Source organism: Lycium barbarum, chromosome 9, assembly GCF_019175385.1.
Source record: "Lycium barbarum isolate Lr01 chromosome 9, ASM1917538v2, whole genome shotgun sequence".
Lineage (NCBI taxonomy): Eukaryota > Viridiplantae > Streptophyta > Magnoliopsida > Solanales > Solanaceae > Lycium > Lycium barbarum.
The window spans coordinates 12,266,525-12,281,995 of record NC_083345.1 but is presented as its reverse complement, the minus strand read 5'-3'; positions in this window follow the sequence as shown (position 1 = coordinate 12,281,995).

Genomic DNA, 15,471 nt, shown 5'->3' with positions numbered 1-15,471 from the left:
TCAACATACATCTCAAGAACATTAACGAATACTAAATTACGATATTCTTCCGGCGATCCCAAATAATCACTCAAAGATTCATCATCGTTGATATTGTGCATGTCATAACGCACTACACCGTTTGATATTGTTTGTGGATATCTGCCAGTTAGTGAGATTCCAAATTCAGTGGGTGTAGTTTTCATTCTTTTGTGCATGTAACTGACTGGTGTTTCATAATTTAAAGTTGTTGGAAATTTAACATGGGCTTTTGGTTTGATACTATAGCGAATGGAGTAATTGTCCTCGATGATATCTCTATCCCAAAATAGTGAAACCTTAACAGTTGAAGCATTTTGAGACATTTTTTCTATGAAGTTTGATTTTTTTTAATGACTTGTAAGACTTAGACTTATGAAGTTGATGAGTTTTTCACTCGTCAAGCCTTCAAGTTAAATAGATTCCTGAAATTGTCATGCGTGGTGTGTTATCAAATCAACACTTACATTGCGCATTAAAATGGTGCGCAATACAAGTCGTATTAAAGTGGTCAAATAATGCAGCAATGTATTGTCAAATCAAGCTTTTATGTGTCATAGATTCCTGAAATTGGCATGCGTGGTGTGTTGTCAAATCAACACTTATATTGCGCATTAAAATGGTGCGCTATACAAGTCGTATTAAAGCGGTCAAATTATGCAGCAATGTAGTGTCAAATCAAGCCTTTATGTGTCATAGATTCCTGAAATTGGCATGTGTGGTGTGTTGTCAAATCAACACTTACATTGCGCATTAAAATAGTGCGCAATACAAGTCGTATTAAAGCGGTCAAATAATGAAGCAATGTATTGTCAAATCAAGCCTTTATGTGTCATGGATTCCTGAAATTGGCAAGCATGGTGTGTTGTCAAATCAACACTTACATTGCGCATTAAAATAGTGCGCAATACAAGTCGTATTAAAGCGGATGGAGCCTCACCACCTCTACCAGCCCTACCATCTCTACGACGACCACCAGCTCCTCGGCGACCACGACCACCTGCTGCCCCAGGTGGGGCACCGGGAACACGCTCATGGAGACGCTCAAAGTCATGTTTCTGTCTCATACCAGTCTCGGCAAGCTCAATCATTCGTGCTCCATACTTCGCCGTCTCGAGGGCCTCCGTACGGGCAGTGCTCTCATAGCACATCGTCTGAACGGTCCGTACCTACATATGTTTGCAAATATTAACAATTGAATAAATTTGTAAAGTAGTACATAAGATGATGGTTTAAGTTTAAGACTAATAAAACTTACCAGCGCCTCGTACGCTCCTACGAGAGCTACATATCCCAGGCCATCTGGACGACACCTAGAGGGGTTGCCAATAATGATGCGAGTGATCCGCATGTACCACTCCAGGTACACATGGATCGAAGTGTCATGTCCAACCACCGCTAGGCTCGTCATCCTCATATCCCAACTCTGGACCTGCTGTTGCATATGGAGTCGCCATGCATCATCGACGCCCGCACGCTCGTCCCTCGCATAGTGGTCATGCTCCCAAACCGTAGCCGTGGGTATATTCTGTACATACCCAAACTTCCGTAACACACGGTCGGGCGTGTGATACTCAACGATATCCATATGTATCAATGGACACCGTGGCATCCACATGTGCTGACCAGCCCTACAAAACGCCGGCAGCTCATCCAAAATATAATCATACGGCTTCCATATAAAAGCTTGTAAAAAGAATTGAACTAGTTAACAATAAAAGACTAAAATATTAGTTATGTGGTCTAGCGTGTGGATCCAAAATATGAACATATCGTCTGCGTCGTCATGCAGTCTAGCTGATCCCTAAACGGGAGAAGGTTGTGCTGCGTCTCCACACGTCGGCGTACGCCTCGCGACCATCTCCGCGCGTATGGCATCGGCACAGTAAGATAGTCAGCGGGAGGGTGAGCTGGTACGGGCTGAAAAGGTCTCAACCTAGTCCACACCCATATCTGATATAGTCATTTAAAAAATATTTTATCAGTCGTCATTTTAAAAAAAAAAAATTGTGTTTAATTACACACACTTAAATATATTATTTGAAGGAGCGATCAAAATACAGGGACCTCTACCTTCGTGCCTATAGAACATCGGCAAAATCCTCGATACATGTAGCCTAGCACAGCAGCGCCCCAACTATAACATCCTATCTCGGCGAGATCGTCGATATACCGAAGATACCTCAAGCTTATATGCGAACCCGAAGTGTTCGGGAACAGGATGGCCCCGAATATGATGAGTAGGTATAGACGCGCACGTCGGTCAACATCAGCCTGAGGCGTGTCCTCTCCAATCGGATGTTGTATGTCTTTGAGGCGCAAGTGAGCGTAAAGGGCCGACAACAAAAGCCGACTCTGGCCGGAAATATGACCATCCAGAGCCGCGAAACCGGTGAGCCTAGTCACTAGCGACCTATTGTGCTGTACCCGACCAACTTCAACGCACCAGTAGATACCGCCCCAACGTAGTATATCCAGGACACGAGGATGTGGGGGGCGAACAGCTAAGATCTCCCATGTTGAGTCTCCTAACCGGGTACGGACCTGAGACTCAGGCTGCAGGTCGGATGTCCATATATGTTGCGACCTATGCTCGGGCTGAAGATACAGTAACTCTCAATCGAAGAGCCCCGGATCAAGAGGGTGGTGATCCATCTGTTTTACGCATTTTAAATCAATCCTTAACAAGTAGTATTAGTTATGTAATCTTTTATCAAAAAATTTATTAAGGATTGTGATGACCCATCTGTTTTACGTATTTTAAATCAATCATTAACAAGTAATATTAGTTATGTAATCTTTTATCGAAAATTATATTAAGGGTTTTCAATCCTAAGCTACAGGTTATGAATCCTAAACTAAGGGTTTTCAATCCTAAAATATAAAGATTAAAAATTAATAAGTCAAATAATTAACAATTAGTTAGCATACAATTAGTATAAATGATTAATAAATAAACAATTAACTAACTAATCAAATAATTAACAAGTTTTTATCATATATTTAATAAATAAACAATTAAGTAACTAATCAAAAAATTAATAAATTATTATCGTATATTTAGCAAATAAACAATTAATTAACTAATGAAAGAATTAAGAAATTATTAACAAATAAACAATTGGCTTAACAAAAATTAAATAAATAATTAGCCAGTCTAACAATTGAAATAGCTAGTCTAACAATTAATAAATACTTAAGTCGCTAATCAAACAATTAACAAATACTAAATAAACAAGCAATAAATAATTAACTAATTAACAATAGATAAACAAATTAAAAAAAAAATTAAAGGGGGCAGTCACCACTGCGGACTGCCCAAAAAACGCACAAAATAAATGCGCAATCCACCACAGATCCCTCCCATCATACCTAAGGTAATAATATATTTAGCAATGTAATAAAAAATTCGTAGTAAAATACCTAGGATGAAGGTGTTTTTGAGTTTTCAAAATGAACTCCGCGCCGCTCTATTCTAAAATCTAACCTTAGAAACTTGTTTCTACACTTCAATATACCAAGAATATTGAGTTTTGGGTTGAAAAACAACACGAAAATAGCGTTTTGGGGGGTTGGGGACCGCGTCAATGGCGGCTTTGGTGGGGTGAACTGGTCGGATCTGTGGTGGGGAAGGAGGGGGCGATTTTATGTTGCCTCCTTCACGCACGAAATTCGTGCGTGAAAGGCCCAAGTTGCATTTTTGCAGTTTGGTCCTTTCACGCACTAATTTAGTGCGTGAAATCTATTACTGTTTTTGTTTTGTGCTAGTTTGGTTCAACTTTTTTTTTTTTTGTGCTACAAAAATCGCAAGACTCAACCATTTATTGATTTCTCGACCTGGGAATCTTTTAGCATATTTATTATTGTTTGCTTCATAACGGAATCAAAAGTAATCCACCCAAGAGTGGAATACAATGCAGAAGGCTTAACTTTTCAAGCCAGGTAATTAAGCTTCCGTTTGGCCATAAATTTAATTTGAAAGCAGTTTTTCAAAATATGTTTTTAAATATTTGTTTTGCTATAGAGTTTTGGGAGATTTTGAAAACTAAATCTTCAAATTCTAAAATATGCTTCAAACCTAGTTTTGGCTCAAGATATAACCTTTTGACTTTTGGCAATACTTTAAAACTTACCCTGAACTAATGTATTTTACAAAAAAAAAAAAAAAAAAAAGGTCTCTCATCTAGTTACAAACGGTGTTTTTTTGTTGACTGATGAGTCTTCGTCAATAGTTATAATTTGACGAATTGTCGTAGCTAGTAACTGTGTTATTAAGAGTTGTTATTAAAATATCGTGTTATGATTTTAGGATAATGTATTATCTAGTTCATTGTAAGAAAATTAATTTTGTGCCAAACTTATATGTATATTAGATTATGGTTTGTGATAATGATAATCAACGTCATCAATAAATGAGGGTTCTACATAGTTTGAGATTGGAAAGCTTGTTTGTTTGATACCATTAAGTATTCCTGATAATTTTTAAGACTTACGAGTATAAGTTATATTTCATATTTTTCAAATAAAAAATGAAATATGTTTTGAAAGCTATCATCAAGTATATTTTCAAACTTTGAAGATCTTCACCCGAATCAAGTTCTTTAATTTGATAATCCATGGCCGAACATTGTCTTGGTTATTGGAAAAAAGACAACCACCTTTTGACAAACTTTGCCTATTCTTTCGGACTGGAAAAATGTTACGTTCTCACAAATTCTGAGCACGACTTTTGCCAGGTTATGTTAGTCAAATTGATTAGTAGAAGCTTCTATATATATCCAAAGAGATCAGTAAAATAAAAAATAAAAAAATTAAAGGCTATAACTAGATTCCAAATAGTAATGTTGGAATAAAAAGTCTAAAGTCTTCAGAAAGGCAATGAAAGAGATGGTATTTTATTATGGGTAGTCAACTGCGTTGTGAACATCCTATCTCCTGTGATCGATTACAACTCCAATAAAAGCAAATGATTAAAAAATATGTATGTTTTATTTATGAATCTTTAGTAATACTTTTCCGTTTCAATTTAAATGTCTTAGTTTGACTTGACACAAAATTTAAAAAATAAAGAGAGACTTTTAAATCTTATGACCTTAAATTAAAGATGTGTAAAGTAGCAAAAAGTTACTTGAATCTTGTAGTTATAAACTTGTCACGTATTCCCTCCGTTCACTTTTGACTTTTCACGCTATTTAAGAAATAATAAATGGAGTACATAATTTTCCAATGTATCCATATTACTTGATGCATATTTTTATTGGATTTGAAAAATAATTTGAAGTGAATAATTAATATTATGGGTAAAACAAGAAAAAAAAAATTGTCTTCTCTTGATATGCTAAAAGTGACAAGTAAAAGTGAAAATATATTTTTAGAATACTGGACAAGTAAAAGTGAACGGAGGGGTAGGATGTTAAAATTGTTAACTTACTAAATATAGAAAGAGGCATTCTTTTTAAGACTGATAAAAAAAAAAAGTAAGACACTTAATTTGAGACGGAGGGAGTATATTATTATTTTTGGTGAAAAATCTATACATAATATAAAGCTAGGCATATAGACAATGTGATATGGTACCTCTCTATTGCCTCCATTCCTATTTATCTCTTTTCTCCTTTTTTTTGATTTTTTTTTCCTCCTTCATTCTATTAGTTTAGTTTATTAAAAAGCCTAATAATCTTTATTAAATACTCCAAACAGAATTATTTTTGTATCAGTAAAGATGGGAGAGTAAAGATAGTCTTTTATTGCAGCTACGTGGGAGAGTAATTAAATTTTATTAATGTGTAATTAATGTCTCAAAGGGAGGAGATAAAAGGGCAAAAACCTAAATCTCATGCATTTTGTCAGGGATCCATTTCTTTATCGAGGCCAACAATTTTTCAATGAAAACATTACACTCTCGAGTCTTATGATCGTCTCTTACCCAGTATTATTAGATTTTGGTAATTCATGCTATGCTATTTTCTCGAGCAGTATGTTACACTCGGTGATATCTACCTCAACATTAGATGTATTTCTTCTAGGGTAGTTATATTCACTCTCTAAATTCAAAAACTCTTTTTAACTCCTATTTGTTCAACTTAAATTTACTAAGTTCGTGAATATAAAGTAGGCATAGACAAGGTGATGTGATACCTCTCTATGACCTACATTGGTATTTATCTTTTTTCTCAAATTTTTGACATTTATTTTATATTTTTCTCAAAATATTTGCTGAAAATTAATATCACTCTATCAATAAATCTATAATTATTCACATTCATTACTCAATTAAAAGGCAAAAGCATTTAAAACCAATAATCTTTTAGGATAATAAAACCGGTGGAATTTGAAGAGACTAAAAATTGTTTCTATTATCTAATTAAACATAATCATTACTGCATAATAAATGCATATTGATGTCACCGTATATATGTTTGGCATATACTCTTGCTCGCAACTTTGTGCCTCATTTCGTTCTCTTTGTTTTAATTTTTTTTCTTCTTTATATTTCAGGCCCAATGCAGTTTTTTGGCTTGCAAATGCCTTTCATATCCCCATTTCTTTTGGCTTTTCAGTTGTGTAAGTATATGTTTCATTTGAATCTTTAACTTTTTGGCTATCATGTGGTTTAAATAATTGTTAATCTTCTTTAGTTTTGTATCCTTTTACAGTTTAATATTATATATTTCCTTCATTTCTAAATAAATAGTGTTTTAGGTTTTTCATTTTGATTCAAAATAACTGGTGTTTTCGGATTTCAAGAAGAATTGATCTTATCCTTCCAAAATTACCTTTATTTACATAATCAAGAATCATTAAGTAGTTTCTAGGAAAGAGGTAAAATTTGAGGGGTAAGTTAGTAAAAACACTTATAATTTTCTAGGAGTGAGCAATTTCTTAAAAGGTGTGCATAAGCTAAAAACACTGCTTTTTATGAAACGGAGGAAGTATTATATGTTCACACAAAAAGTAGTATCTAAGTGATATACATTTATATATGTCAGGCAAATTAAAAAAATAAGAATTTTTCATGTTTTCCTGTGAAATTAAGCATTAGTATTCGACAGCGTCACCAACTTTTTTTGGATTACTTTGTGAGAATTATATTTGAATTTAATTTTTGAGTTTTAAATGCTTGTGAAGCAAACAAATCTTGATCACCCAATAAATGTTCTTTTAGTTTTCCTTTCAGCTTTTATGCTTTTTGCTTATTGCTTATAGTATGAACCACGACGAGAAGAAAGTAACTTGTAATTCTAAGAGTTTTGCTTCAATAATGAGTCAATAAGGATTTTCTGGATAATTGGTTAGAGTACTATTCAAATAAGGTGGGTGCCTTTCTAACACTTCAGAATTATTAATTCAAAACAAAAAGATAAAGCTAATTGTTATATTTGTGTGTAGTTGTTAATTTTGGCAGCTATCAAAGACTTCTCCGGTACATTTTTAATGCCTATCATTCGTAACTGATTCATTAAAGGAAAAAAAAAAATCAATACCATGTCTAAATCTTTTTTCTTACCTTTCTTTTCTTACCTATCTTGACTATGCCTTTGAATTTCTTTAGTTACCTACTTAAATTATCTGGAAGTCAGAGAATGTAGTAAGAAACAAAAGGAAGATTTCGCATTTTGGAACATAAAGAATCGGTAGGCAAGTAAGAAAGAAAAAATTAAAATAGGAAGCACAAGAGGAAAAGGCATGTACTTTCACTGCAAAATGGTTCAAGCATCACTAAAAAGCAAACAAAATCATGAAATATAAAAGAAGATCGAAATATAAAATGATGTGTTAATAATAAAACCGATTAGAACCTAAAAAATAATATTTATATATTTGTATTTGAAGATTATTTCTTTTTAATATTTGAATATTAATACATAATTATTTCGATTTTCTATTGCCGCACGAAGCGCGGTCAAATTTACTAGTATCATATAACCAAAAGAAATGATTGTTTCTAATTGGAGGCGAGAAGGATCCTAGAGCAAACATTAATTCACTACAAGAAATAATAAATAGAAATGAGTTATGAAATTCATCGTTCATTTATCGCTAAATAACTCATAAGTAATCTAATTTTCTAATAATTTATTGATAATTCAATGTTAAATAAAATTAACGTTTTCTTTTTACTGTTTAGCAATAGAAAGTATCCATTATTAATTCCTACCTTTTTTTTTCCAGAATTCATACTAATTAATAAACGAATTAGCTAGCGCTTGTTGGTGAAACATAGCAATCAATATTGGAAGCAACTGATAACTGTTAACCATAACGTGACACGTTATCAGTACCATTAGATGGTACACTTGTGAAGTGGTCGAAATTTCAAAGTCTCATTGCTCAAGTCTGATCCTATTAATCTCTTGACGCTCATTCAAGTGACACCTATGTAACTTGAACAAACTATAATGAGTTCATTGTTTTATTTTTGCTTTACGTGACGATTGAATTTTTCTACGAATAAGAAAAATAGGTGTCACCAATTAGAAGTAACCACGAGTCATATGGCTAAATCTTGAGAGAGAACAAAAAGAAAGGGTGATTCTTACATTAAGTCTATTGCATTGACATGAGAGAGAAAAGAGATAATGCAGAATAACAGGTATATCCTCATATTTAAATGAGAACAACGAAACAAAGTTTTAGTTCGGCTCCACATAAGAGTTTACGAATTAATTGACTCATCATCCAATTAATTTTTTAGATTTACATAGTATAAATCATGTGTAACATACCTCAAGACAACAAAGATTAATCTAACTATATAATAAAGTTAGGCTTAGGAGAGGTGATGTGGCATGCCTCTAAAACCAAGAATGACATTTATCTGTTTTTTCAAATTTTTGACATTTTTCTTAATTTTTCATCACTTGTGTTTTATTAAAAATCCCAAATATCATTTCATTATTAATCCTCTTAATCTCACCTCTTAATTATGCCTCATCTGTTCCTCTTCTTCCCACATTAAGAGTCGTGACTTCTCATTTGTGTCTCTTGGGGTAACGTATGTTTTGGCATCAATATATGCTCTCTCTCAACCTCAACGTCCATGAACAGTACACGTATGTTCCTCTTTTTCTTTTTCCTCTTTAAACTTTTTTTATTTTGTTATCCCCCCTTAGTTCTGTTCTTCTTTTCTTTTCCAAATCCTTACTTTTGTTTCATTTGTAAATATAGTGCTTAATCGTCTGTGTCTGTTATTATGTCCTTTACAGTTATAACCTTTTTTCACAACAATGTCGTGATAGTAAAAATATATGCGATCCCTTCTTCTGTTTTCCTGATGTGTTGCCTTTGTAAATGAAGAACTAATGAAAACATTAGAGTAGTTTCTCTTTTGAGTCATCTTATCGCATGAATAATTAGTTTACAAGAATCAAGAAATTTCTCCACTACGCACGAAGATTGGAGATATTTTGATGCGTAAATTTTGATACGCCCAAATTACACCTTTAATATTAGGAGTAAGCGGTCGTTGTCAAATATAGAACTCAACAAGGTTGAGGTCGAATCCCACGGAGAATACATGAAGAAATATACTTACTAAGTGTAACGCTTGACTATTAGTCTATATTTCGAGGGAGAGGGGAATAGAATAATGTTTGGTTTGAAGTTGGATCATTAATGTATAAGAGTTGTTATAAAATTAAATGTAAACTATTAGTAAAAGGACTAAGGTTGTGGTTCCAATGGAAAGTAATGCGATTGAGTATCAACTCAACTTATTTATATGTAGATGTAATAGACCATGGGTCACTAAGTCTTGCTAAAAGTCTTCCAACCAAATTAACATATTTCATCAGCTTTTCCAAGCCTTAAAATGTTGCACATGAGAACACCCATTTAATCTCAAATAGCTTTCCTATTCCTAACTCAAGCTATTAGATGGGTGTAAAACCTTAAATTATTGCTATTAACTCTTTTCCTAACTTATACTTTCTTTTCCAAGCAAAATGTAGGTGAATAGGCACAAATAATGTTTGCAACCATTAAAAGACATTAAAGCTTGAAGAATTAATAGAAAACATTCTTGACTTATAAAGTAAAGTATGAATATGAAACCCAATCACATAACTAACACATTTGGTCCCCCAACCTTAGCTAAATGATTTAGCTACTCATCTTCATTAAAAGCAAAGCAAGAGAAAAATGAATATTCATAAAGCTTACAATGATTAAATGGAAGAAGATGACAAAAGGAAGAGAATCTTCTTAAAGGCACCAACAACCAATATTCAATGCTCTCTATCCGCTAAAAGACACAATAAAGTGCAGTATAAGGAATATTCAATAATGTTTCACAAAAACCAAGGACTAGTATTTATAGAAGGAAGACAAAAAGTGAACACGTGAAACATTCTCCAATCTTCTTGACAGTCGATATGCGACCGCAAAATGGGTTTTCGGAGCCGCAGAGTCTTCACGTCCTTGTGCATTTAGCTTCACTCACTGGTCATTCTGAGGCTAAGTATGCGACCGCATACCAAAGTTTGCGGTACTGCATACTGAAGGCATATTCAGCTCTTTTCCTTCTTTTTACAACATTTTTGTCCTTTTTGTGCTCTGAACTCAGAAATCCTGAAAACACACGACAACTTAGTAGAAATACAAAAAAAAAAATACTTGTAAAGACTCTCAAAAAGACGTAAGTAGTGAATGTACAAAGCCTAAAATCTACTACTTATCAATGCTAGGGTGCTATCAAACAAAGTACACGATATGGTTTCGATAAGAGAGATACCACTACGAACTTTTTAAAATTTCTCCATGCTAAAGAACAAAATTTATTGCCTAGAATTTTTCGGTACTATAATAATAACATAAAAGAAATATATATGGTGAACTTGTCTCATAAGTTTTCTCTTATTTTATTACTGTCACTTAAATATTGTTCTCTATAACTGAGCAAACAAATGTTAAGTAAATTGGAGTTGTCCCCACTTACAATTTAATTGAATTATAACATCATAAGTTTGAAGTTTTTTGGTTAAACATAATTTACTCCACACTAAGTAAGAAAAAACAAGGAACAAATCAGAAGTATTTAGAGTTAGATACATTTTATACACTCTGCCTCAGAATCTTAGTAGGCGTTTGGCCATAGATACCAAAAACAAATTCACTTTTTTTAAAATTTTTGATGTTGGAGTTGGAGTTGGAGTTGTGTTTGACCATAGTTTTTGAAATTGTAGTTTTTGGTGAAATGTAATTGTAAAAAAGTGAAAAACGTGATTTTTTTTTAAGAAATAAGTAGCCGTTTGGCCATAAAAATTATTCACTTTTTTCCGATTTTTTTTTCATTTTTTTACTTTTAGGCGTTTGGCCATAAATATTCGGAATACAACTCCGGAGTTGTATTCCAGAATACCAAAAATAAGAAAAACTTGTTTTTCAAAAAAAAATTCACTTTTTTACACTACATTTCACCAAAAACTACAATTTTAAAAACTATGGCCAAACACAACTCCAACTCCAACTTCAAAAATTCCAAAAAAAGTGAATTTATTTTTGGTATTTATGGCCAAACGGCAAGTTTTTTGAATTTTTGGTATTCCGGAATACAACTTGAAGTTATATTCTGAATATTTATGGCCAAACACCCAAAAGCGAAAAAAGTGAAAAAAAAATTCCTGAAAAAGTGAATAATTTTTATGGCCAAACGGCACCTTAGTTGTAGCCTCATTTTTTTACTAATGTTTCATTAATTCTTTTATGAATAAGACAATAATTTAGTCGCACGCTCTCTTATTTTCATTTTATAGTAGTACATATAAATTTTTGTATGGTTAGAAATTTAATGATATCCGAATATTAGGAAAAAATTAGCTTGTAAAGTTAATGACGTTCTACACGATTGCACAAAGCGCGGATATATTTTCGTGTAAATTTTTGCTCAAAGAAAAAGAACAAAAGAAACCTTCTCTATTTTATTTTTTTTAAGATTCTTTTCTTTTTAGGCTTTCTATTTGGATCTCTTTTCCTTTTCTTTCGTAACTTTTCTCAATTTATAAGATCGGTGATGGTAAGTTGGTAATATTGAGGTAGAAAGAAACAATTTTTCTTTTTCTAATTTTAAAGATAATTAGGAGAAAAACTTGAGGTTTGTAGGTATGAAAAGGGGATCGGAGCTGAGTTTTAGATTTCTTGGACTAGCAATAAAAATCAGGAGAAAAAGGATCATCAAAGGTTGTGGTAGACTGGTAAGTATTCCTTCTCCTTAATCAAAGGTCTCAAGTTTTAGCATTAAAAATGAAGTCCCCTTTGGTGATGAGGAGTACTTAGCTTTCTCCATGCAAATTCGACGACTACGGAACAACAGTTCCGAAATCAAAAACCTAAAAAAGGGCGAAAAAAGAAAGTAGAAGAAATAATGGAGAATCAAGGGAAGCAGTGACTTTTAATTTCTAAGTAGGACCTAATTATTTAATTAGGAAAGAAAATTTAGAAAAATCAAAATTTTACCATCTAATCATAGAAACAAACATCTAATGTATATTAGGCTGAGAGAATCATGTATTAACTACATACATAAATTTCAAAGTGAAATTTCCTTATTTTTACCCCCTTAGTATTTAAAATATAAATTTGAAAATACAATCATCTAAGTTCAAATTCTCTATTTCGAAAAATTATACATATTTTTACGATTTCATCAATATATATAGTTAGCTGTTAATATTTATATGTATAGGCGTATTTTTTTCACTTACTCTTTGTCTCTGATTATATTCACAATAAAGTTATTTCTATATTTATTAATACTTTTATCACTGAGCGAAACGCAGTCAAATTGACTAGTTTCCGAATATGCCTAGGGAAGTTCAACACTATGGACCTTTTATATACTCCCCCTGTAGTTGTATATGAAGTAGTAAAGTGAAGTGAAATAGATGCGCATGGAAGAGAAAAAGACCCCCAAAAAAGTAAATGTCAATTGATGGTGAAAATGAAAAGGATTGTAAAATTCGAAGACATGATTTGAGTCTTCTACTCATTATTGGTCAGTTTAACAGTAGTATTCCATCTTGTTTAAATCTCCTCATGCTAGTACGGTAGAAACTTATAAAATATGCTTTAATTATATGCGATAATAATATAAGAAACATTTTGGTCCAATTGTGAGGATACTCATTTTTTTTAAGCACATATATAATTATATCAAATTTTGAAACCATTACAAGTGTGGTTTTTTATGCAGCTAAATTTTGGTGCCTTACTTTAGTTTCATTTCTTATTTTTGGTCAAACAATTATAAAATAAGGTTTCTATTGTTGAGCGGCACCTCTGGAACACTTTTTTTTTTTTTTTGCGAAATGCCCTTTAAAATGACCGATCTTTAATTTTTGTCTTTCGCTAAAAGCTCCTTGATTTCGGGTTCGAATCTCCGCTCAATCAAAAATTTTAAAAAATTCGCAAGACATAAGTTTGGGTAGAGGTTTGCCTTAAGGCCTAATTTTGGATAAAAGTTTGTCTTAAAGTAAACCTCTGCCTTAAGGCATAACTTGGGGTTCAAGTTATGCCTTGCAATATATATATATATATATTTTACTGAGCTTGAGTTCGAACCCAGGACCTCGGGATATTAAGCGAAGGGTAAAAGTTAAAGACCCCCAATTTGAGGGGCAAACATTAAAGACCACCCCCAGCGAAGGGATTCTTGCAAATTGCCCCTCTGAACAGGAGCGGATTTACGTTGGCCCGAGGGGTGTCACGTGACACTGCTTCATCGATTGTTTTCTTACACTTTAATTAAATCCTAAAAGAAAACTTTAATTTAAATCCTAAATTAACCAGTAAAACACAACTGAACGCATAGCTTAAATAAACGACAAAACACAACTGCACCCGCAACAACTTAAATAAACGGCAAACACAACTGCACCCATAACAACTTATATAAATGACTATGACTAGCGAGCATAATTTATTAGAAAGCTTTTGGCCTTAAAAGTTAAAACCGTACAAAAACTCATAAGCCATAGCCTTAAAAGTTCTTTTATTAATTAGAATATAATTGTTGGGTGCCTACTTTTCAAATTAGAATATAAGTTCTTCTCGTTCCTTATCCTGAATGCCGCGTCAGGTTAGTTCACTATAATATTTTATTAAGTGCTTGCAATTTGTTCATGAAAATAATTTTATTTCTTTCTACTTTCTACAATGATATTATTTAGGGTTCATCAGATTGACATTTAAATTTACCTATGTTTTATTGTTTCTTTACGATTTTTATTTCTCGTAAGAGCTACAGACATGGATTTTTTATTTTACGTCTGGCTAATATCGAAACAATTAGATTTTAATTTGAGAACAGAGTTTGATTTTATTTTCTGAAGGCATCCATAACACAATATTTAATGCGATTATATATCTAGTTACTGAATTAATCAAAATTTGTATCCTAGATTAGTTAATCAAGATTAGTTAACTTTAGTTTATTCAGCTTTGACACATGAATACTTCATGCTGTCATATCTCACCCTTTAAAACAAGAAATTCAAATAAAATTGCACGTGAAAACAGAAATTCAATAAGTCATAGTCGAGCAGCAAATATATATATATATATATATATATATATATATATATATATATATATATATATCCACCACCCGCACTACATTTTCTTGCTCTTTTTTTTTTTTTTTGTTTGGTCATAATGGATTTTAATATAAATTGTAAAACGTGATCTATTGAAAATTACAAAACTACATCCACTAGCACTAATTCTTCTCTTCTTTTAATCATTTAGACAATGGATTAGAATATATAATATAATTGAAATAAATTACGTTTATATAAAATACTTTCCGTTTTTCTTCTTTATTTTTCTTTAAGACGAAGGGGGATAGGAATTCTAATGTGCTTGAATTTTAAACTAGGAGAAATATTAGGTCAAATAAGATGAGATAATTAAAATAGTAGTATTACGTTTTTGCCTAGAACTTTAGTTGGAATTATTGACTGAATCTTATAATCCGTATTATGCTACTAAAATATTAATTGTGTGGCATGTATTTAAACTTGGGGACCATTTGTTTCTTAGTAAGCCATTGTACAAAAAATTAGAAGAGCCGCAGCCGCACGTGGATTAAGCACATGGATAATGTATTTATTTTTTCGGCAGGGGATTTCCGAAATTGATTGTTTCAAAAATATTGAAAGGAAAACTATTGACAACGAAAATAAAAAGAAACAACATAGTAATACAGTTGAAAAGTAAGATAATGCTACAATAATTATAAAAATGAAAAAAATGTGCTCTAAACTAGAACTATGCTCTCCGCAGACCTACTATCATAAAAAGCAGAATGTTCCTTATATTGTTACACTTTAGATACTACGGCTGGTCCATATTATGTTTCATGATTTTTTCACACCCGTAAAAAAGATATTTAATTAATAGACTTAATTATAGAAACATTTATTTAAATTACCCATTATCTCTCCTTAAATATCTTAA